The following is a 21,683-nucleotide window of genomic DNA, read 5'->3' as shown; positions in this document are numbered from 1 at the left end:
TGGTGGGTATGGGCAAAAAGCATGACCCGAGTAATCCAGATCCAAACCCAAATAAAAAAAAAGAGGAGAATGCCTTAGTCTCTCATCTAGTCGAAGAAACCTGTAGAGAAAAAAGGAGCAGACAGCCGAATCTGGACAAAAACGAAGAAGAGGGAGCAAAACGCAGGAAGAGAGACAAAGAGAACGAAGAACATGGTCTGGAAGGCATAGAAGGGGAGATCCTTAGCTACTTCAAGAGAGATATCGAGCAGCAAACACCAATGACAACAAACTGGAGCTGGACGGCGAACTGTGAACAGGTATGTTGAACCCAAAGAATAGATGACGAGCTATATTTATGTTACTGTGATGATCAATTAGTAGATAGTTTGTCATTTGCAAATGTTATTTTTAGCACAGCAAAAATCTCTACAAACACAAAAAAGTATGGATGCTTCAAACGAAAGGAAGAAAGTGGAAAGAAAAAATGTAAGAGGAAGAAAAAAGAAATGCTGAGAATAGGAGAACAAGTTTTGGAAAGAAAATGCAATAATGAAATGAGCACAAAGAAGGAAGATATATGAAAAAAAAAAGTAGACTATGAAGAATAAACTCAAAGATTTTTTTACAAAGACAAAATAAAAAGAAAATTGGCAGAAACAATAAAGCTGAGAATAGAAGAGAATGAATTAATGGAGCTGAGAACAAAAAAATTTCCTCATATCATTGGAAAAAAATTAAAAACAAAAATAAGAGAAAAAACATAAAAAATCTTAAGAATTTTTAAAAAATTCTCAATAGCTAATTGCTCAATAAATATGGAATTACTTGGGCTTGTGGGAGTTGACCTAGAACAACTCCCTCTGTGGAAATAAAAGTCCTCTGTTGGAACTGCCAGGGAGTGGGTTCCCCCTCGACAATTCGATCAGCAAAAGAGGCCCAAAGAAAAAACAAAGCTCAAATTATATTCCTTTGTGAAACTAAATGCAAACTTTTAGAGTGTAGGAAGCAATTTAAATGCTAGAAGAATTGGAACTGCTAGGGTGTTGATGCTAGGGGGTTAGCAAGAGGTCTAGCTCTTTTCTAGAATGAGAGTTTGAGTATCCAAGTTTTAGCAGTAGATAAAAACCTAATTCACACCAAAATATCTGAAGAGAGTAATAATAAAGATTGGAACAACACTTTCATATATGGAGAGCCAGACAGGAGCAAAAGAATGCGATTCATTGAAAAAATAAATTTCTTAGCTGAAAGAACAAGGGGATCTTGGTGTTGTATTGGTGATTTTAATATGTTGTTTAACCTGGATGATAAAGTATGGGGGAAAACAATTAGGGTTGGTGAAGTGAGAAGAAACGGCGCTATCATGCATGACTGGGGTTTAGAAGAAATTTTGAGTTTAGGGCCGAAATATACCTGGAATAATAAAAGGGACAAAGAAGTAAATATACAAGAAAAATTAGATAGAGGGCTATGTAATCTAGAGTGGAAAGAAAATTTCCCTGATGCAAAAGTTATTGTCCTTACAAACCATGGTTTTGATCACCTCCCAATATGCCTAGATAACCAACCATTCAGGTTTGAAGAAATGTGGCATACCCACAAAAATTGTGCAAAGGTTATTAAGGAAGCTTGGACCGAAAAGTAAAGCAACAATGTTGATTTTATTGTTCTAAAAAATGTAGAGAATTAAGTAGGATTCTGAGGAATTGGAACAAAAAAAGATTTTGGGAAGGTGCAATAGTGGCTTGAAAGACTCAAATGAGAGCTTAATAGGGAGAGAGAAAAGAAAGGGTCAAATTATGATCAAGAAAAGATCAATCAACTTGAAAAAAAATCTAGATGAATGGATAAAAAGAGAAGAAATCATGTGGGCCCAGAAAGCTAGAGTAAACTGGATTAATTTTGGGGACAAGAACACAAGGTTTTTCCATAACCAAACAATTAGGAGAGCAAAAAATAGGATTTTAAAGCTGAAAAATGAGTCTGGAGAGTGGTTTGAGGGACAAGAAAATATTAAAAAGATCATGGAAAATCATTTCCAACAAACTTATACATCTTCTTGCCCCACAAAAATTGAAATAGCCATGCAAGAAATCCAACCGGTAATAAATGAAGAAACCAATGAAAGCCTAGAGAATGAGGTATCAAAAGAAGAAATTAAAGAAACCTTGTTTCAAATGGCCCCTAGGAAAGCTTCAGGGTCGGATGGGATTCCAAATCTCTTCTTCCAATCTTTTTGGGAGTTGGTGAAGGAGGATGTGGTAAGGGATGTAAGAAGGTTCTTAAACACATGTGAGATGAGTAGAAGTCTCAACACAACTTTTATAGCCCTAATTCATAAAATTAAAAATCCTGAAAATGCATCCCATTTCAAACCAATTAGTCTCTATAATACTATTTACAAGATAATTGAAAAAATCTTAGTAAATATGATGAAACCAATTCTAAAGAAGATCATCTCAGAAAACCAAAGTTCTTTCATCTCTGAGAGAAGCATCTTTGACAATATTTTAATTGCTCATGAAGTAATACATTACATGACTCACACAAAAGGAAAATTTGGTTTCATGGCAATTAAACTAAACATGAGTAAAGCTTATGACAGTGTGGAATAGGATTTTCCGAGAAAAACCATGGAGAAAATGGGCTTTGGGGATAAGTTCAGGTCTTGGATCATGAGTTGTATGTCCACAGTTATTAATAAATGGCTCCCCCTCAAAGAAAATTCACCCTCAAAGGGGATTAAGACAAGGGGATCCTCTGTCCCCTTATCTCTTTCTCTTGTGCTCATAAGTGTTTTCATCAATTATTAAACAAAAAGTGACCCAAAAATAATTCTCTGGCATCAAAATTTGCAAATTAGCTTCAACAATATCTCATTTGTTTTTTTGTAGATGATAATTATTATTTTTTCTTAAAAGCAAATTTTAAGGAGGCTAGCACTCTGTTGGAAGCTATCGACCTCTTTGAGAGAGATTCTAGGCAACAGGTGAATTACCAAAAATCTAAGGTGTTCTATAGCAATAACATGTACCCCAAATTGAAAAAGATGGTCTCAAATGTTTTAAAAATTAAAAAAGTGAACAAACCATCTATATATTTGGGATCTTATACTCTTGTAAGTAGGAAAAAGAATCAGATTTTTAAGTATATTGCTGAGAGGGTCTCAAATAAAGCAAAAGGCTAGAGGGGATCTCTGCTATCTCAAGCAGGAAAAGAGGTCTTTGTAAAATCAGTCTTGAGTACGGTTATCCCAACCTATTGCATGCCTTGCTTCCTACTCCCCAAAAGCATATGCAACTCCTTAGCAAAAAGCTAAAAATCCTTCTGGTGGGGAGATAATGAAGAAAAAAGAAAATTAAGATGGGTAAAATGGAATCAAATCTGTAAAAACAAAACAAATGGAGGCTTAAGATTCAGAGATCCTAGGGCTTTTAACCTTGCTCTGCTTGCCAAATTAGTATGAAGACTTTGTTTTGATACCACAAGCTTATGGGCAAGAGTTCTAAAAGAAAAATATTATCTTGAGCACCATTTTACCCATTCAAAGCTTAGAAGCCAACATTTATGGGGGTGGAGGAGTATTTTGGAAGGAAGGAAAATTCTAGAAAAGAGTATCTACTGTAAAGTGGGTAGTGGAACTAGCATTAAAGTTTGGAATGACCCATGGATTCCAACAATAAATGGATTCAAATTAATAGGGCCGAGGCAAGAAAATAGTGAGAACTTAGAGTGGTAGAATTAATCAATCAAGATAATAGAAGCTGGAACACTAAAAAAGTAAATTTTTGTATTCCCCCTGCATTTACCCAAAAAATCACAGAAATGGAGATTTCCTCAAATCTATGGGATGATAAATTAATTTGGCTAGGGAGTAAGAATAGAAAATTCTTAGTGAGGTCTACTTACTTCCTAGCAAAACAAATACAAGAAGAAAATAAAAAATATAATGAGGACTCAATACAAGATGTGAATAAAAAATTTTGGAAACTTGTTTAGGGTCTCCCAATTGAACCCAAAATCAAACACGTCCTTTGGAGATGCTATGTCAATGGAATAGCAGTCAAAGAAAATATTGTAAAAAGAGGATTAGAAATCTCTAGTACTTGCAAAAGATGTGGAAAAGACCCAAAGTCAATTCTACATGCTTTGCTACTGTGTGATAAGTCAAGATGCATTTGATTGGGCTCAGGTTGTGGCATCAACCCAAATTATGGCCAAAATTTTTCAGATTTCAAAAAGTGGTTAATGAATATTTTCCTTTAGTTAGGAAATATCCATCATGACAAATTAATTGAAATTGCTTTAGTGTTATGGGGAATTTGTAGGATAGAAATACGTGTTATTTTGAAAATGAAAATTCAAATCCCCTTGTAGTTATCTCCTTTATTTGTAGGTCAATAGTAGAGAGATATCATCTCTAACAGCAGAGATTAGAAAGCTCTTCCAAGACTAGTAAGCTCAAGAAGACTCCTTTTTGGTTACCACCAAGTTAACGGAGTATGAAAATCAATGTTGATGGTCATTTTTTGGAGGCAATTGGACAGGCTTCTTTTGGCTTCATAATTAGAGACTATCAGGGTTATTGCTAGGGTGTAGACTTTGGTCCAAGTAAAGCTTCTTCGCCTCTCAAAGCGGAAGCTCAAGCCCTTCTAGAGGCAGTCTCTTTTGCAGATAGGATGAATCTTTCAGATCTGTGTTTTGAATCAGACTGTGATTTTCTTGTTAAAATGATCAATACCACAGAAGGTTATGAAGATCTGGATATCCTCTTTTGTTGCAAGGATATTCAAACAATCATCTATAGAAGGAAATACAATATTCAGTTCTATCCGAGGGAAGCAAACTAAGCAGCACATATGGCGGCCAAATGTGGTTATTCAGGGATTTTTAAATCCAGTTCTGCAAGTCCTTTTTGTCTTTCTAATGTAGTAAACATGGACTTGGCCTTCTGTAATCGGCCTTAGTAGAGTAGTGTGTTTTTTTCTATTTTTTTTTTCTTTTCTTTGTTTGTTTCTGCTAGTTTGGGAGCCTATTTATTTGGTGCATGTCTTTGTTGTGTGTTTCTTTCTGCTTTTTATGGAATATGATCAGTATTTTCACCGAAAAAAAAGATTCAAAACCATCAATTCATACTCCTCTCTAAAAAACATTGATAGATAACAGTTGCAAACTATAAGGGATATCTTAGTAAGATGCAAACAATATAATAGCCTCTAGTAAATACATGAAACAACATGGGGTTGATTGATCAATCAAACTATAAGGGGTGACCTCTCCAAATACTAGAGCTAATAACTCTTATCCAATTTGTTTATCCCAAATTTATATATATTATAAATGGGATCTGATTAATAATCAACTCCAAGATCAATTTTACACCATTCGATTTGATTAAAATCTAAGTCTAATTAAATACAATTGCTTTATATATGTATATATGTAATATAATTGTATATGTAGGCATTATATGTCATTATATAAAGCTTGTACGGTAAATCATAAACACCCCTTGTATTGTGGGGTCAGTGATAATTAACCCCTTCCCTAAACTTTCGTTTGTGACAAAGACCCTGTGAACTTTCACTTTGCAACAAACACCCCCTTCATTAGGATTCAGTCATTTGACTTCAAAAAAAATATTCTCATTTGGCTGTTCAAAGATTTTTAAATTCACAAACTATCATTTTCTTATTTATTTGAACAATTTATAATTTGGTCAGTTTTCTAAAATCAAAGTAATCATTTCCTCTACATCTCCGCCTAGAAATTCATTGTGTTAGCAAAGTCTCAATCACCTATCGCTTCTATGGTTGTGGCTCCAACAATTGGGCTCTCTAAAACATTCACTAGACTTGTCAATCAGTGATCCCGATTTGTGGATTACAACAAAAGCATTAAAGGTGTTGGATTCCTATGGATCAAACATAATTAAATTGGGTATTCAGTATTCCACACTATGACCCTTTGGCAGATGGTCCAAGGTAGAAGTGATTGAACCACAACAATGGAGGTTTTTTTGGGTTTCTTAGGATATAAGAGAAAATGGGTGAAAAAAGGAAATTAAAAAAATGTGTGGGTATTTTGCTAATTTCATTCCTTCCATTATCTAAGAATGACAATAGGGTAGAGAAGGAATTTAAGCCACTCCCCATCCCTATCCCCACTAGTGGGGGGAAGGTTAACCCCATCCCCACGGGTTCGCATCCACCCCACACTGGTTTGCCCCCCAAAAATATCCCACAGACTCACAGCGCACCGCGTGTCCTCCCACACGTGAATTAGACTCTCTTCTCTCTTGCAGAGCTAACCCACTTCGCCCAAAAGTTCATCCCCTCTCAGACTCCCACTCCTCTCTCTCTCTCTCGAATTTCATCCTCACCTGAGCTTTTGAGCTTCCGTTTTCAGAACTGAAACCCGCCGGAGCTTGCTCCCTTCGAGTTCCGCTGGTCGACGCCGACGATCATTTCGGCAGATTTATTTACCGGAGGTAAGTTCCGTTCTCATATCTATTTATTCTCAATTCTCATATCTGTGTTTTTATATGCAGTCATATTTGACACTCATTCATTGACTTGCGGGCTCATCTGATCCGATTAACTTCATCTTTGACACTTTTTAATCCTCATAATGTTTGGATTAACATTCTTGCAGCTTCAACAGCAACCTGTATCCCAGGATGGTTCATAGTCTGCACCTGTCCCTCCCTCTACACCCAATACAGCTTTAGCACTTGTTCCTGCTGCAAAGGCCAAAGGCCTTGCTCCTGTGGATGACCTTTTGGGCGAAGTGGGTTAGCTCTGCACGAGAGAGTCTAATTCGCATGTGGGAGGACACGCGGCGCGCTGTGAACTCGTGGGATGTTTTGGGAGGGGCAACCTGTGGGGGGCGGATGTGAACCCCATCCCACGGGGATCCCACTCCCCATGATGTCAATCATTTTGTTTTGTTTTTATTTCATTTTAAAAATTAAAAATAAAATAGTTAAAATTTACAATCTTATTAAAAAGATTCAAATATATTAAAATATATTCAATCATATTTAAAAAAAATGAATAAAGTATAAGACCCCTAGATCAGTGATAAAGACCCCCTGTATTTTAATTTACGATAAAGGCTCCCTTAAACTTTAACGGTTAGACAAAGGCCCCCTTCATTATTGTTCCGTCAATTAACCTCAAAAAAGATTTTCATTTAACAATTTAATTTTTTTAAAATCACCAAACTACCCTTTTCTTGTTTACTTGAATGGTGAGAAGAAATCACTGACTAGATTGCCTGGATCATGCTCCGAGTTCCGTTCGCCATGCAAAACATTCCGAATAAGTGAGTGATCGAATTAAGGGACTGAATTTCTAATCAAATTATGTAGTTTGGTTGTTCATTCTTGATTTGCCATCGTTCAACAGATTATATCTTCTATTGTTCTGGGTTTTGAAGCTTCCGACTTGGGTTTCTTCTCTAGTCGCCGTCGTATCTAGCTCAGCCCCCACTACTGTACAAAATGCATGAAGGAAGTTGAGAGACGATACTAAGAACACTAGAGGCCCCATACGAAATGGAAGAATTCCATGTAGATAGCATCGTAGCAGATGAGGAGGATAGTGTAAGCCATTGTCTTCAGGTGTGCTTAGAAGACAATAGCTAGCTACCTGAACTAATTAATTAAAGTAACAGCCATATAGCTGCAGAGACAAAATAACAGAGATTGAAGTGGCCTTTAACTGGGTCAACCGCGCGCCAAGGCTTCTCTGAGGTCGACACCATCCCAGTTGATGAACTGGGCGCAGGGTTTGGACAGGCTTTCGATGCACCCAGTTAAAGGCTTTTGTTGAATGCGTGTTCCCTGTATCCGTGAATGAGTCACAGCTGAAGGTGTAGATTTTTGTGAAGCTACTCCCAATTGTCTTTGCTTGTTTTGCTACTGCTGCTTCTGTTGTTGCGGGTGATGGTGGTAGTAGTGTAGATATTGACAAAAAATTAAAAGATGAGGAGCAAATGATATGAAGAAGAAGATTATGGCATTAACAGTCAGTTTGGAAGAGAGAGACAAAGACGTGCACATTGTAGCGCATCACGGACATGTTCTACTTTGAGGATCGACATCCCTGGGCATGGGACATTATGAATATTGGTTCAGTCTTTTTATAACATTTATGGAAGTGGAATCACATAATTCAAGTGATCTTGTCACCATGGGACATTAGGACAAGTTTTTCTGTTGAGCGTATGCAAAGATCTATTGCAGAAGCCCATCCGGCACATCCCCATGAAACAAATTTTCTTGATCAGAACTTAGAAATCATCCATTTCAGTAGGCCAATGTATAGTTCAACAGAGACATCCAGGATTTGAGTGATTGGTCTAATCAATCAACATTGAGGACAGAAGGTTCGGTATCCTTCCTTACAACCATGGTTGCATTGTATTAAATAGAGCATGTGAGCAAAAGGGTTGAATACCGGAGAGGAGGTTGGAGAAGATGGAGGTCTTAAATTAAGTTTTAATGGTGGAAAAGAGAGGCTAGTGGGTACTCACCCATATCTTTGTGATATTAAAAAATGTTGGGGAAGTTACACCACACTAGCAGAAATTAGTGTAAAACCAATCATAGGATAGCAAATCTGAACTGGAGTGGGCTTAACAAAGCATATAGTTTCTTTGCAGAATTCAATTTTGTCTCTAGGCAATGACTTTGTTAACATGTCTGCATCATTCTCATCAGTATGAATCCTTTCAATGTTCAACAACTTCATATCCAATACATCCCGAATCCAGTGGTAACTTACATCAATGTGTTTGGATCTTGAGTAGAAAATTGGATTTTTAGAGAAATTGATAGCACTTTAACTATCATAATAGAGAGCATATCATTCTTGTTTCATGCCCAATCCTTGTAAGAACTTCTTCAACCATAGGATCTTCTTACAGGCTTCTGTGGCTGCAATGTATTCAGTCTCTATGATGGACAATGCAACACACTTCTAAAGTTTGGATTGCCATGAAATTGCTCCCCCTACAAAAGTCATTAAGTATTCCGAAGTGAACTTTCAGGAATCAACATCACCAGCCATGTTTGCAGCAGTGTACCCATCCAACATGACTTTACCATTTCTGAAGCATAAGCATATCTAAGAAGTACCTCTGAGATATCTGAATATCCATTTCACTATTGTCCAATGTTCTTTGTCGGGGTTAGAGAGAAGCCGACTAACTATACTAACAAAATGAGCAATATCTGGCCTCATGCACACCATAGCATACATTAAACTGCCAACTGTCGAAACATAAGGCACTTTCTTCATTTCAGCTTTATCTTTCTCACTTGTAAGACATTGTTTAGTGTTGAGATTGAAATGACATGCAAGTGGAGTAGTCACTGGTTTTGCATTGTTCATGTTGAACCTCTCAAGAACCTTCTCAATATATTTGTGTTGAGATAATCATAACTTCCCATTCTGTCTATCTTGAGAGATCCTCATACTAAGAATTTGTCTAGCTGGTCTCAAGTCCTTCATTGAAAAAGACTTGCTAAACTCATTTTTCAATCTGTCAATCTTGTTAGAATCATGTCAAACTATCAACATATCATCAACATAAAGCAAGAGAATAATGAAATCACCATCAAAAAATTTCTTTACAAATACACAATGATCTGAACTAGTCCTAGTGTACCCATGATCAACCAAGAATGAGTAAAATTTGTTATACTACTCACTGTCTTGGTGCTTGTTTTAACCCATACAAGCTTTTCTTTAATCTGCACACCAAATGTTCTTTGCCTTTTTCTTTGAATCCCTCTGGTTGCTCCATATAGTTTTCTTCTTCCAAATCACCATGAAGGAAGGCAGTATTCACATCAAGCTGTTCAACTTCCAAATTTAGATTAGTCCAAGCACAACTCGAACAGAAGATATTTTCACCATAGGAGAGAATATTTCTTCAAAATCGACACCCTTTTTCTAACTAAAACCCTTCACAACCAGCCTTGCCTTGTATTTTAGTTGTGAACCACTCTCATCAAATTTCAATTTATAAACCCATTTGTTTTTTAGTGCCCTTTTCCCCTTTAGTAATTTCACCAAATCATAGGTGTGATTCTCATGCAAGGATTTTAATTCCTCTTGACTTTTAGCCACTCATCTTTCTTGTCATGTGACATAGCCTCTTGATAAGTCTCTGACTCTCTCCCATCTATCAGCATCACATACTCATGTGGAGGATACCTAGTCGAATGTCTTCTCTGTCTAGTTGATCTTCTAAGCTGAACTTGTGGTGAAGGAACTGGAGGTACCTGTTCATTCTGTACTTCCTCTGTACTTTCATTTACAGGAGTTTCATCACTAACTGTATCATCCTATTCATTTGGTACAGCTCCCCCGTGATCACCATCAATTGTAGGTGGGAAAACCGGATCCAAGTTAATTGGAACATCAACAGAGAATTTTGGCTTCTCAATTTTCTCTATATCTTCAATTGTTTAATCCTCAAGAAATACGAACATCTCTGCTTCTGATCACTTTTTTGTCCACTAGATCCCATAACCTGTACCCAAACTCTTCGTGCCCATAGCCTAAGAAGATGCACTGTTTAGCCTTGTCATCAAGCTTGGATATTTCATCTCTAGGAATATGAACAAATGTCCTTAAGCCAAACACTTTCAAATGACTATATGATATGGCTTTCCCTGTCCAAACTCTTTTAAGAGTATCTCCATTCAAAGGCACTGAAGGAGAAAGATTGATGATGTCAACTGCAGTTCTCATAGCCTCACCCAAAAGGATTTAGGTAACTTAACATGAGAGAGCATGCATCTGATTCTATCAGTAATTGTTCTGTTCATTCTCTCTGCTACCCCATTGTATTGATGAGTCTTAAGAACAGTTTTCTCAAGTCTGATACCATGGATCCTACAATATTCTTTAAAATGACCCCTATATTCACCACCATTATCAGCTCGGGTGCACTTCAACTTATTCCCTGTTTCTCTCTCAACCTTGGCATGAAAATACTTGAAAATATCCAATACATGATCCTTAGATTTCAATGCAAATGTCTACACTTTTCTGGAGTGGTCATTAATAAATGTCACAAAATATAATGCACCACCAAGAGATTTATCTTTCATGTAACAAACATCAGTGTGAACTAAATCTAAAACATAAGGCTTTCTAGATGGAGGAAATTTATGAAATGCAACTCTACTATGTTTGCCAGCTAAGCAATGTACACATGTTTCAAGAGGCATACATTTCACATAAGGAAAAAGATTTTCTCTGGAAAGTATCTGAAGTCCTTTTTCACTCAAATGTCCAAGCCTCTAGTGCCAAATCTCAATGGATGAATCATGAACTTCATTCACCTCTCCTTTGCTCAACCTTACTTACATCACATAAAGGGTATTGTGCTTCTTTCCCTTTGCCACAGTGAGTGAACCCCGACTAAGCTTCCATTTTCCATCACTGAAGGTGTCTGCATAAACCTTCATCATCTAACTTGCCAATGGAAATCAGATTTAGGCGGATATCAGGAACATGTCTAACATTCTTCAAAATTAATTTGCAACTAGTATTGCTATCTAGACAAATGTCTCTCATGCCAATAATCTTGGATGCACCAGCATTCCCCATACGAACATGTCCAAAATCACCTGTAGTGTAAGTTGTGAAAAATTCACAATGGGGAGTAACATGAAAAGAAGCACCCGAATCTATGACCCAATCACTGTTTGGGCATGCAAAGTTGACATAATTATCATCACAAACAATAACAACATCACCCTCGGCTGCAATAGTTGTAGTATCTTTTTCTTCATTCTTGCCTTCACCTTTCCCTTTAGCTTGTTCTCTTTTGCAGACCCTGCATTCATTTTTGTAATGTCCCGATTTATTAAAGTGATGATAAATGATATTTTTCTTGGACCTGGACCTTCCTTTGGATTTATCATATTTGTTACGGGGACCTCTGCTCTTACTTCTTCCCTGTCTTTCTTTCTTTTCTATCACAAGAGCTTGAGATTCTGAGTAAGTCCCTTGTTCTTTCCTCTTAGACTCTTCATTCAACAAAGCATCTTTGACTGTGCCAATGGTTACTATACCATTAGAGGCTGAATTACTGACTGAAACCACCAAGGTTTCCCAACTATTAGGCAAGGAATGAATTTCAACACAAACAATGAATTTCAACCATCCTGGCTCTGATACCGCTGTCGAGGAAGTTACACTATAGTAGCATAAATGAGTGTAAAACCAATCCCAGGACAACAAGAACCTTTCCCCCAAGTTTGTGTGTCAAAATGGGTTTGCCAACAACAATAATAAGTAAACAATTCAGCCAAGTAAGAGAAAAATAGATAACAATCGTCACACAATAGCACACCAGAATTTTTACGAGGAAAACCCCAAAATCGGGAAAAAACCACAGGACCTATGGTCTATAAAAGTCTTCTATTAATTCAGAAATTAATAGGTACAATAGTCTTCTCTAGTTGCAACTAGAGGTTTACAAACATCAAGGAAATAATCATTGGCTCACAAGAACAGCATTAACATCACCAAATGCAAGGTGGATACAACACAAACAGAGGTTTAGATCTCACCAAGTTGCTGTAAATCTGAACTAAGAAGTAGAGAAAGGAATAATCACCAAATTTGAGCTAGAGTGGGATTCTTAACTCCAACACTTAATATCATCAAGAACGGGCTTGAAACACCTTCGATCTTGGCCTTGAATGGAGCAGAAAAATCAGCTCATTTCTTCTCTTTCTTCACAAACTTAAAAAACCCAAAAAAAAAATAAAACATCGGTTCTATGATCGAATTTTTTTTTCAATATCTCCAACTTGGTGGTGTGGTTTTGTTTTCTTGTAAGAGACGACCACCACCAATAAATAGTTTAGGAATATAGTGTATCTCGTTGCCGCTCTCGCGTATCTCACAACCGAGGTGTTGGAATTGGTTGGGAACACAGTGAGGGATAACAAGAAGATGAGAATCATGGCAAGACACATTCAATTGGGAGTGAGAAATGATGAAGAACTCAGCAATTTGCTTGGTACGAGATCATATCTCCGCTCTACAACACATCTCCGTCGTGTATTGGAAACATATGCCGATAATGACATCATTGATTCTGGTACATCATCGAGATATATTCCCAATAGATGGCGGAGATGTGCTGTGGAGCATTGTGGGGCGGAGATGTGATTTCGCTTGGTACGGTTACGATCGCAAGCGGTGGTGAAATGTCCAACATCCACAACTTTTTGCCGAACAAAACCGGGATTGGTTTCTTCTAAATCTGTCTCTGCTGATGATGAGTAGGGAGCTCACATCCTCTGCGTCGGGGTTACATAAAAAATCTGCAACCTCGAATAACAATCCACCATGTCACGTATTGTAACGGAGGGGTTGAAAAGTCGTAGTTAACAGCCGTTTTGGCCAAAAATAAATAATTTATTATGTTGTAAAAATTTGAACACCCGCCCAGTCGACTCTTTTTGTTTTTTCTTCTTCTTCCCTACCGGTCTCTCCCTCTCTCTTCCCCATTTTTGTTTTTTCTTCTTCTTCCCTCTTCCTCCAAATCGGCAAACTAAACACTCAGACCGGGCCGCGGCTTGCTCAAAGGAACCCGTTGCAACCACCGGACAAGGTTCTATGAGAAACCACAGGTGAACCACCAAAGCCACTTCAATCACCTCTGCAAACGTGAATCTCTGCTGATTTTTGCCAATATCATTCTTCCATTGTATTCTATTCTCACTCTGAGCAATGAGTTAAAACCTTCTTAAAAAAAGCTTTCATTGCCGATTACCATTGATGATGAAGAATCCAAAAAGAGTGATTGAATGCATATGATGAAGAACTAAAATGCATATATATATGCACATCAAATATTTTTGAGGATACCTTCCTTCGTTCTCCTTCACCCCAATGTTCGTCGCTCTAACCACTACAACCACAACCCGCCGGCAGCTTGAGGACCAACGTCTCTCTCTCTCTCTCTCTCTCTCTCTCTCTCTCCCTCCCCCTTTATTCTTATCTCCCTTGCCTCTCTCTCCCCTCCTTCGTTCTCCTTCAACCACCGTTGTCATTGTCCGAACCAAATTCAGGTTACTGTTTTGTTCAACAAGAAGCTTTTGAAGCAGAGCCGAGAGACATTCTAATAATGATTACTTTTGAAGAGATAAGGATGGAGTTCTGTCATTTTGGAATTAGATTGCCTTCTGTTGTTCCTCAGTCATGTCTTCCTATTTTAGATGATATCAAATATTTGTGTGACAATTATGAAAAGTTTCTTGTGTTTATGAAAAGAGCTGCATATAAGTTTGCCATTAATAAAAATCCAAGTTGATTATTGCTATGGGTCCTCTTTTATCTGGGATGCATTCCACGATGGCTTATTAACATCCATTGACCCATGAAGCTCAGTCCCCAAACAGAGACAATCTCCTATTTCTTACCAGTCTCAAGTTCGTTGAAAACAACTAAAACTAAAGTTGTATCAAAGAGAATACAAGCCATTTATGTTGGACAGTACAAGAACTGTTGGAGATAGAGAAGACCCAGCAAGCTTTACAATGTCTTTCAGCACAAAAAAAAAAAAAAAGAGAAAAAAGTAAAAAGAATAAAACTTCGAACACAATGCCTAAGGTTCTTAAACAAATGCTATTTATCGGACTTGGGGAGAGAAAAACGTTTGTGGTCCTCAAACCACTGGTGGTTGCGCTTGTAGTGGTTCGGCGATGAGTGTTGGGTTGAAGAAGAATGAATGATTTGCTCTAGCTTTGGCCTATTTTGTTTTATTTTGTCACGCTGCTTTACTAGAGAAGGAGAACGAACGAGGGGAGAGAAAATGACTTTGGAAGTTTGGAGAAAATGAAGGCGGTTGCCGATTTGGAGGAAAAGGGAAGAAGAGGTGTTCCAGTTGGAGTGTTGGGTTACCTATTTGGACGAAGAGGGAGGAAGAAGAAAAAACAAAAAGGAGAGAGATACCGATCGGTAGAGATTGTGTGTACCGGTGGCGCAACCATCCCTGGTGAACGGTGGAACAAGGAGAGGAGCAGAGGAGGCATGACGAGGCGTGTAATGACACACGCGCATTAAGCGAGACGCGTGCGGAACCCATTTCACGCCGTGAAATGCACCTCCGTTAATTCCTCTCTTGCCCAAAAGCATTTCTTCTCCCATACTCCTCCATTCTACTTCGAACTGAAACTCTTGGTGCCGGCCCCCTTTTATAACCCACTCACCGGAGATTAACTCGGTCGAGTTCTGCCAGCCATACCAGCAAGAGGTAAGTACTCTAAGTTTTTCTCATTTCTTATATATATATATATATATATATATATATATTTTTTTTTTTTTCTCATTCGTTTTCTAACATTCACAGATCTGAACTCGCCAGAGTGGGAGCCTCCTAATGCCGTTTCAAACCCTTGACACCCCCGGAATTCAAAAGTCCTCCAAAATTCGAAACTCTCCGATCATAAGCAATTAAAATTCATAATGGTAAACAGTAGTTTGGAAGGAAACATAACTGCCATGCTAGGAACTGTTGGTGTGTTTCAACACTTTGACTGTAAGAGGATATGGCTGACAATTTGTGTTGATGCAGCATGGAGCAATCTACATCAGATGAAGTTTAGGAGCAGGATTATAAAGAGAGAAGCCAGAGGTCTGAGTTCTTTCAGCAGTTGGTCCTATCAACCATTTTCTAAAACCCTCTGCAACTTGAGCAGGTTATCAGAAAAAGTACCAAAGAAATGCAGTGATATCTTCGAAACACCTTGTTTATTGCTCATGTATGCATTTAGGTAGCTGCTATGTCTGGAAGAGGGGTTTTGGTAATAACCAAAGACCAGCAGTATTTCTACTGTTGTAGAAAGGCAATGTATATTTATCTGTATATCTGTAGTAGCAGGAGTCATAGTGTTGTGTAGCAAGTACTCAGTAGATATATACTCTCATTAGCACTGTTGCTCCTTTAAATCTTTGCTTTCCATTGCTGTTACATGATCTCTGCAGATATGGCTTCTAGGTCTAAGGCTGCATTTGGCATTCCTTGTTTTAAGGACTCCTTTTTGCGATTAAAATGCCCCAACGCCAAAAAGAGGTAAGTCCTTGAAATAAGGAAAGGCAAATGAAGCCTAAGACTTAAAAATTTTTACCATTGTTGAAACCAATTGCCTCTTCCGAGAGAGAGAGATCGTATTACAGTGTAGATACTAATAAAGAGAGACGGAATATTGACAAAGAACCTTTAATATTTCATGAGAGAATACATGGCAATCATTACAAAGGGAATTATGATCAAATTCATTTGTCGCAACTGATCTCTCAGCTTCAGCAACGTCCTCTTCTTCCTCTCCCTCCGCTGCCTCTGCTCCACCACTGGATCAGAAGCCAGTACTGGTGGTGCAGCAACAACAATATAATCTTGTCTTCTTTTCTTTCTCTTGTAAACGAAGCCGTCATCGTTGCACAGCTCCCACTCCTCCTCCTAGGCTGTTCTAGCCATGGCCAAGCACCTCAAGTCAAAACTCAAATTCTGGAGAGTTTCGAATTTTGGAGGGCTTTCGAATTTCGGGGGTGTCAAGGGTTTGAAATGGCGTCAAGAGGCTCCAACTCCGTTGGGTTAAAATCTGTGAATGTTAGAAAACAAATGAAAACAAAAACAAATATATATATATATATATATATATATATATATATATATATATAAGAAATGAGAAAAACTTACAGAGTGCTTATCTCCTGCCGGTATGGCCGTCGGCGTTGACCGACGGAACTTGACCGGGTTAATCTACGGTGAGTGGGTTACGAAAGGGGGCCGGTGCCAAGAGTATCAGCTCGAGGTTGTATGGAGGAGTATGGGAGAGAAATGCTTTTGGGCAAGAGAGGAATTAATGGAGGTGCATTTCATGGCATGAAATGGGTTCTGCACGCGTCTCGGTTAATGCGCGTGTGTCATGACACGCGTCGCGTTCCGGTTTTGTGGGACATTTTTGGAGGGCAGATGCAAACCCAAAATTCTTTCAAATCACCCCCTCACAACATCTATATCATCATCGGGAGATGTTTTTAATACACGGCGAAGATGTGCTGTGAAACGTTGTGGCGGGCTGATTTGATCTCATCTAATAATGATAAAAAGTTTGGCGGGTATTCAAATTTTAACAAAATAATAAATTATTCATTTCAGTCAAAACGACCGTTAAATATTCCTTTCCACTGCTCTATTACGTTAAATGACGTGGTGGATTGCTATTCGTGGTTACAGACTTTTTTCTGCAAACGATGCAGACGATGTGAGCAAAGTTAGATTTGCTTTTGCTTTTTGGATAGAAAAAAAAGGGAAATGGTCTAAAACTCACCATGAGTTTTCAACATTTCCCTTAAACTTATCTCAACTTTTCAAAATGTCTAAAACTCACCATGTCAGTTAGTTTTTATTTTCTAAAAAGTCACCTTCCAGTAGTACACCATTAATGCTTCTTAACAAAGGTGTCCATGCCAGCATAAATAATAACTTTTATGACCAAATTAGAGGGAAAATGGTATTTTTTTAGTTTTCAATTTTTTTTTTCTGGCATTTTTAGTGTTTTTTTATAATTTTCAATGTTTTTTTATAATTTCTGTTTATAATTTTCCTGTATTTTTTGTTATTTATTTGTAATTTCTATGTTTTCTATAATTTTTTGTGTTTTTCTATAACTTTTACTTTCTGATTTTGTTTTTTGAATTTCTATAGTTTCTAGAATTTGAAATAATTTTTCATTTTATTTGCATTTCTATAATTTTTTATATTTTTTAATTTCTATATTTTTATATATTTTATATTTGAAAATATTTTTTGAACTTTTTTCTTTTTTCATGTCTAAATATCAAAATGGTACTATGTTAACACCCGTTATTTTATATTTTTCTATGAAGGTTAAAATGATAATATATTAACGCTTGTTAGTCAGTTTAATGTCAAGTTAGTGACATGGTGAGTTTTAGACAATTTCCCAAAAAAAAATTCCATTGGATTGATAATTTAAGTGAAAATGTCTTTTAGAGAGAAAAGTGTGTTTTTTTTTTCCGAGAAAAGGGCAACGAAAAGAAAATAAAGAAACTTCTAATGGATATTTTGGTAATTTAATGGATTTTGTCATCTGACTTTAAATAGATAGATAGATAGATATGTGGGGAGTGCTTTCTCCCTCCCTACCATGCCCCCACCAATTCCCTATCCCCATCCTCATGGGAGAAAATCATCACCATTCTCGCCCTATTTAGGGTGGTTACCAAGGGTATTTGGCCACCATGTAAAAGTTAAGGGGGTAATTGTCCCAAAAGAAAGTTCAGGGGTAATTGTCACTAACCCCATGGAATGGGGGTCTTTGTAATTTACCCAAGTTTATAACTAATTAATTGGATATGTATATTTATATAAACTAGTAAATATGCATATGCATACATGCTAATTTTAAACAGTAATAATTTCAATATCCTTATTAGAACCTGATGAAGGAAGATTTGGCCCGACCTCACAATTATGCGACACGTGGCAGAAACGACAACTCGGCAAAAGGGCCAAGCCTAGGCGTGAACAAGGGGACACCAGCGGACCGAACTCCCTACGGGGGGCCCGAACTCACCCTTGGCCCAAAACCAAAGTAATCCGAACTGGCCAACCTTATAACAACTCAGGATATACCTCGCCGAACTGACCAACCTTGTAACAGCTCGGGATATACCTCGCCGAGCTGGCCAACCTTGTAACAGTTCGGGATTCACCTCACTGAACTGACCAACCTTGTAACAGCTCGGGATATACCTCGCTGAGCTGGCCAACCTTGTAACAGTTCGGGATTCACCTCACTGAACTGACCAACCTTGTAACAGCTCGGGATATACCTCGCCGAGCTGGCTAACCTTGTAACAGTTCGGGATTCACCTCGTCGAACTGACCTGCCCTATAGATACCTCCGAACTCAAGACTTCGCCTCGCTCACCACTCCGCATCACCTTCTGGGCACCAAAACCAAACAAGTCGTACCATGCCTGACACTGAGGAAGTCCGTGCCCGAGGGTGCCGCACCTGACTGACTTGGGATCTGACGCTTGGCGGCCGCACTTTTAAATAGACACCTGCCACCGCCACTGACACCGCCATCTCCAGTTAGAAAGACGGTTAGGCAGTGACAGTTCTGTCCCAGCAGAAAGGACGATGGACGAATTGACAAGCGCAAGGGTAATCATACCCGACCTGACAAGGGCCTCAGAACGAGTGCGCGAAGTGATTATAAGAGCCCCCTGCCCCCCAACAAAGAAGGTATGCAAACTTTGCGCTATCTGGTATTATCTTGCTTTTGAAGGATTCTAACTTGAGCTTCGGAGCCGCTACATCGGGTTCCCCCCCGGAGCTTCCTCATCTCCTCCGTTTCAGGTTCCCTGCTACCCCGTTCAGAAGCAAGGTCGTTGATAGCTAAGACCGGCTGGATCGCGCTCCATCAATTGGCGTCGTCTGTGGGAACGCTTCAAAAAGCCTCCCTCCAAACTTCCATAACCCCTTTTCTTCAAAAAACCCAACACTCATGGCCTCCTCCAGCAACGCCGGACGTGGCACGGAGACAAACACCACCGGGGAACAACTTCAAGTCCCCGTGGTGTGCGTTGGACAGTTCACCATCCCCCTTTTGGTGGATGGGATCCCCAGCTTGAACGCGCCACAAGCAGTGGCGCCTGTAAACCTTCCTACCACAAGCATCCCCTTTCCTCTCCCCATTGAGACAACCTTTACTGAACCGACTGCCGTCCCCCTGGCAGCCAGCCAAAACCGGTTGGACGACCTGATGCAGTGCATGCGGGCAATGCAAGCCCAAATGCAACAGTTCCAGCAGCACCAGCTTCACCAGCACTAAGTACTGCACAACATCTCCCAGTATCACTATCAACAGCAGTTCCCCCAACTGCCATTGAACCAACCACTACTTCCACCTCGCCACCCCGCTCCGAGGCCGGTCAAGGCCTCCCCGCAGGATGGACGCCCCAACCAGGCGAAGGCCTCCCGGCCCCAGAACCCCCCTAACAGCCAGGCCTCGTCCCCAGGCCGAAGAGAGAAACATATCATCCCCGCCTCGCAACCCACAGGCGGGTTGGGAACCTCGCCCGCGAGGTCGGCACCCTGGCGCTCCAAGCCCGAGTTCCCACTCACGGAAAACCGATTCGGCACCCTGGCGGCAAACTACCAGCATTCTAGGCCCATCGGGCTCGGTAACATGGAGGCCAACAGCGACAGTACAAGGCCCACTCAACAACGAAGGCGCCGGCGAAGTCGCCGAACCGCCACCCGTGCCTTGTCAGAACTTAGAGGCAAAGAGACGAGCTCGGACGAGGTAGGAGCTGCCCCGATTCTCTCGGTTCCTTCCCCCCTCGCATCAGAACTCCTGGCGGTCCCCTTACCCAGAAATTTCAAGCTCCCACCTCTGGACAAGTACGACGGGTCCTTCGACCCCAACGACCACGTTGACGCCTTTCAGTCCCAAATGCACCTCGCCAGGCCCAGCGAATCGTGCATGTGCGTGGCCTTTACCACCACCCTCAGGGGGGTAGCCCGCACTTGGTACAGGAACCTGGCCCCCGGGTCGATAAAGTGTTGGGCCCAGTTCGTGCAGGTCTTCACCGCACACTTTGTCACCAGCCAACGGTGCCCCAGAACAAAGGAAAGCATCTTCGGAGTAGTCCAAAGAGAAGGAGAATCCATCCGGGGCTACATCAAGCGATTCAACGAAGCATGCTTGCAAATACCACGGTTGGACCCCGCAGTGCAGCTCGTGGCGGCCAAAAGAGGGGTGATGCACAAAGAATTCAAATGGCACATGGTGGCTAACCAGCCCGCAACCGTGGCTGAATTCCTCAAGCTCGCGGATAAGTTCATGAGGACAGAGGAAGAAATCAACCAACGAACCGAAGGTGGGAACGAGAAAAGAAAGAGGGAAGGCGAGCTCTCCAACCCGGTCGACAGAAAAAACCCGGCCCGGGAGCCGAAGCTGAACTAGTCGTTCCGAGCCCCCTAGCAGTTCGGACGGACTACACACCGTTAAACACAAGGCGGACCGAGATCTTAATGACGATCAAAGACGCACCATACGTGAAGTGGCCACCTCGCCTAAAGGGAAATCCGAACGAGAGAAATAAGAATTTGTATTGTAGTTTCCATAGAAACCATGGTCATAGTACCGAGTAGTGTAATAACCTCCGGGACGAGATAGAAGGGCTCATCCGTCGCGGATACTTGAGAAACTTTGTACAGCACACCAATAATAACAATAAGGCAGGTCGGCAAGGGGAGCACGAAAAGGATGCCCCCGAGTCTAGCAGTAGACCTGCCAAACCGTTGCAGCGACAGCCTCCGGAAGAGAGGCCAGTTTGGGGAACCATCCATGTAATTGTGGGAGGTTCGGTGGTAGCGGGGTGTACCTCGGCAACGGCCCGGACTTCAGTTAAGAATGGAACCCCCCAAAGAGACCAAAGACCGAAGAACCAATCTTCTTCACGGAGGACGACGCATGAGGGGTCCGCTACCCCCATGATGACGCGCTTGTAATTAAGCTAAGGATCAGCGACTTCGAGGTCAGACGCGTACTCGTAGATTCGGGCAGCTCAACGGACATCCTCTTTAAATCAGCATTTGACCAGCTACAGCTACAGAGG

General features: G+C 40.1%; 2 long non-coding RNA genes across 2 annotated transcripts; one reads left to right on the top strand and one right to left on the bottom strand.

Annotated features, from left to right (window-relative positions):
- The first annotated feature begins 15,146 nt into the window (after nucleotides 1-15,146).
- On the top strand, nucleotides 15,147-15,971 carry LOC148847076 (uncharacterized). The gene is made up of 3 exons (XR_016101459.1): nucleotides 15,147-15,276; nucleotides 15,373-15,491; nucleotides 15,598-15,971. It is a non-coding gene; the product is annotated as an uncharacterized LOC148847076 (long non-coding RNA).
- A 257-nt stretch (nucleotides 15,972-16,228) lies between these two features.
- On the bottom strand, nucleotides 16,229-16,878 carry LOC148847075 (uncharacterized). The gene is made up of 2 exons (XR_016101458.1): nucleotides 16,723-16,878; nucleotides 16,229-16,624 (listed from the first exon to the last, which is right to left on the bottom strand). It is a non-coding gene; the product is annotated as an uncharacterized LOC148847075 (long non-coding RNA).
- Nucleotides 16,879-21,683: the final 4,805 nt, after the last annotated feature.

Source organism: Nelumbo lutea, chromosome 6 (assembly GCF_056320005.1).
Source record: "Nelumbo lutea isolate HS-2025 chromosome 6, American lotus-T2T, whole genome shotgun sequence".
Lineage (NCBI taxonomy): Eukaryota > Viridiplantae > Streptophyta > Magnoliopsida > Proteales > Nelumbonaceae > Nelumbo > Nelumbo lutea.
Note: the sequence above shows the minus strand (reverse complement) of the source record. Positions and strands in the feature narration are given on the sequence as shown.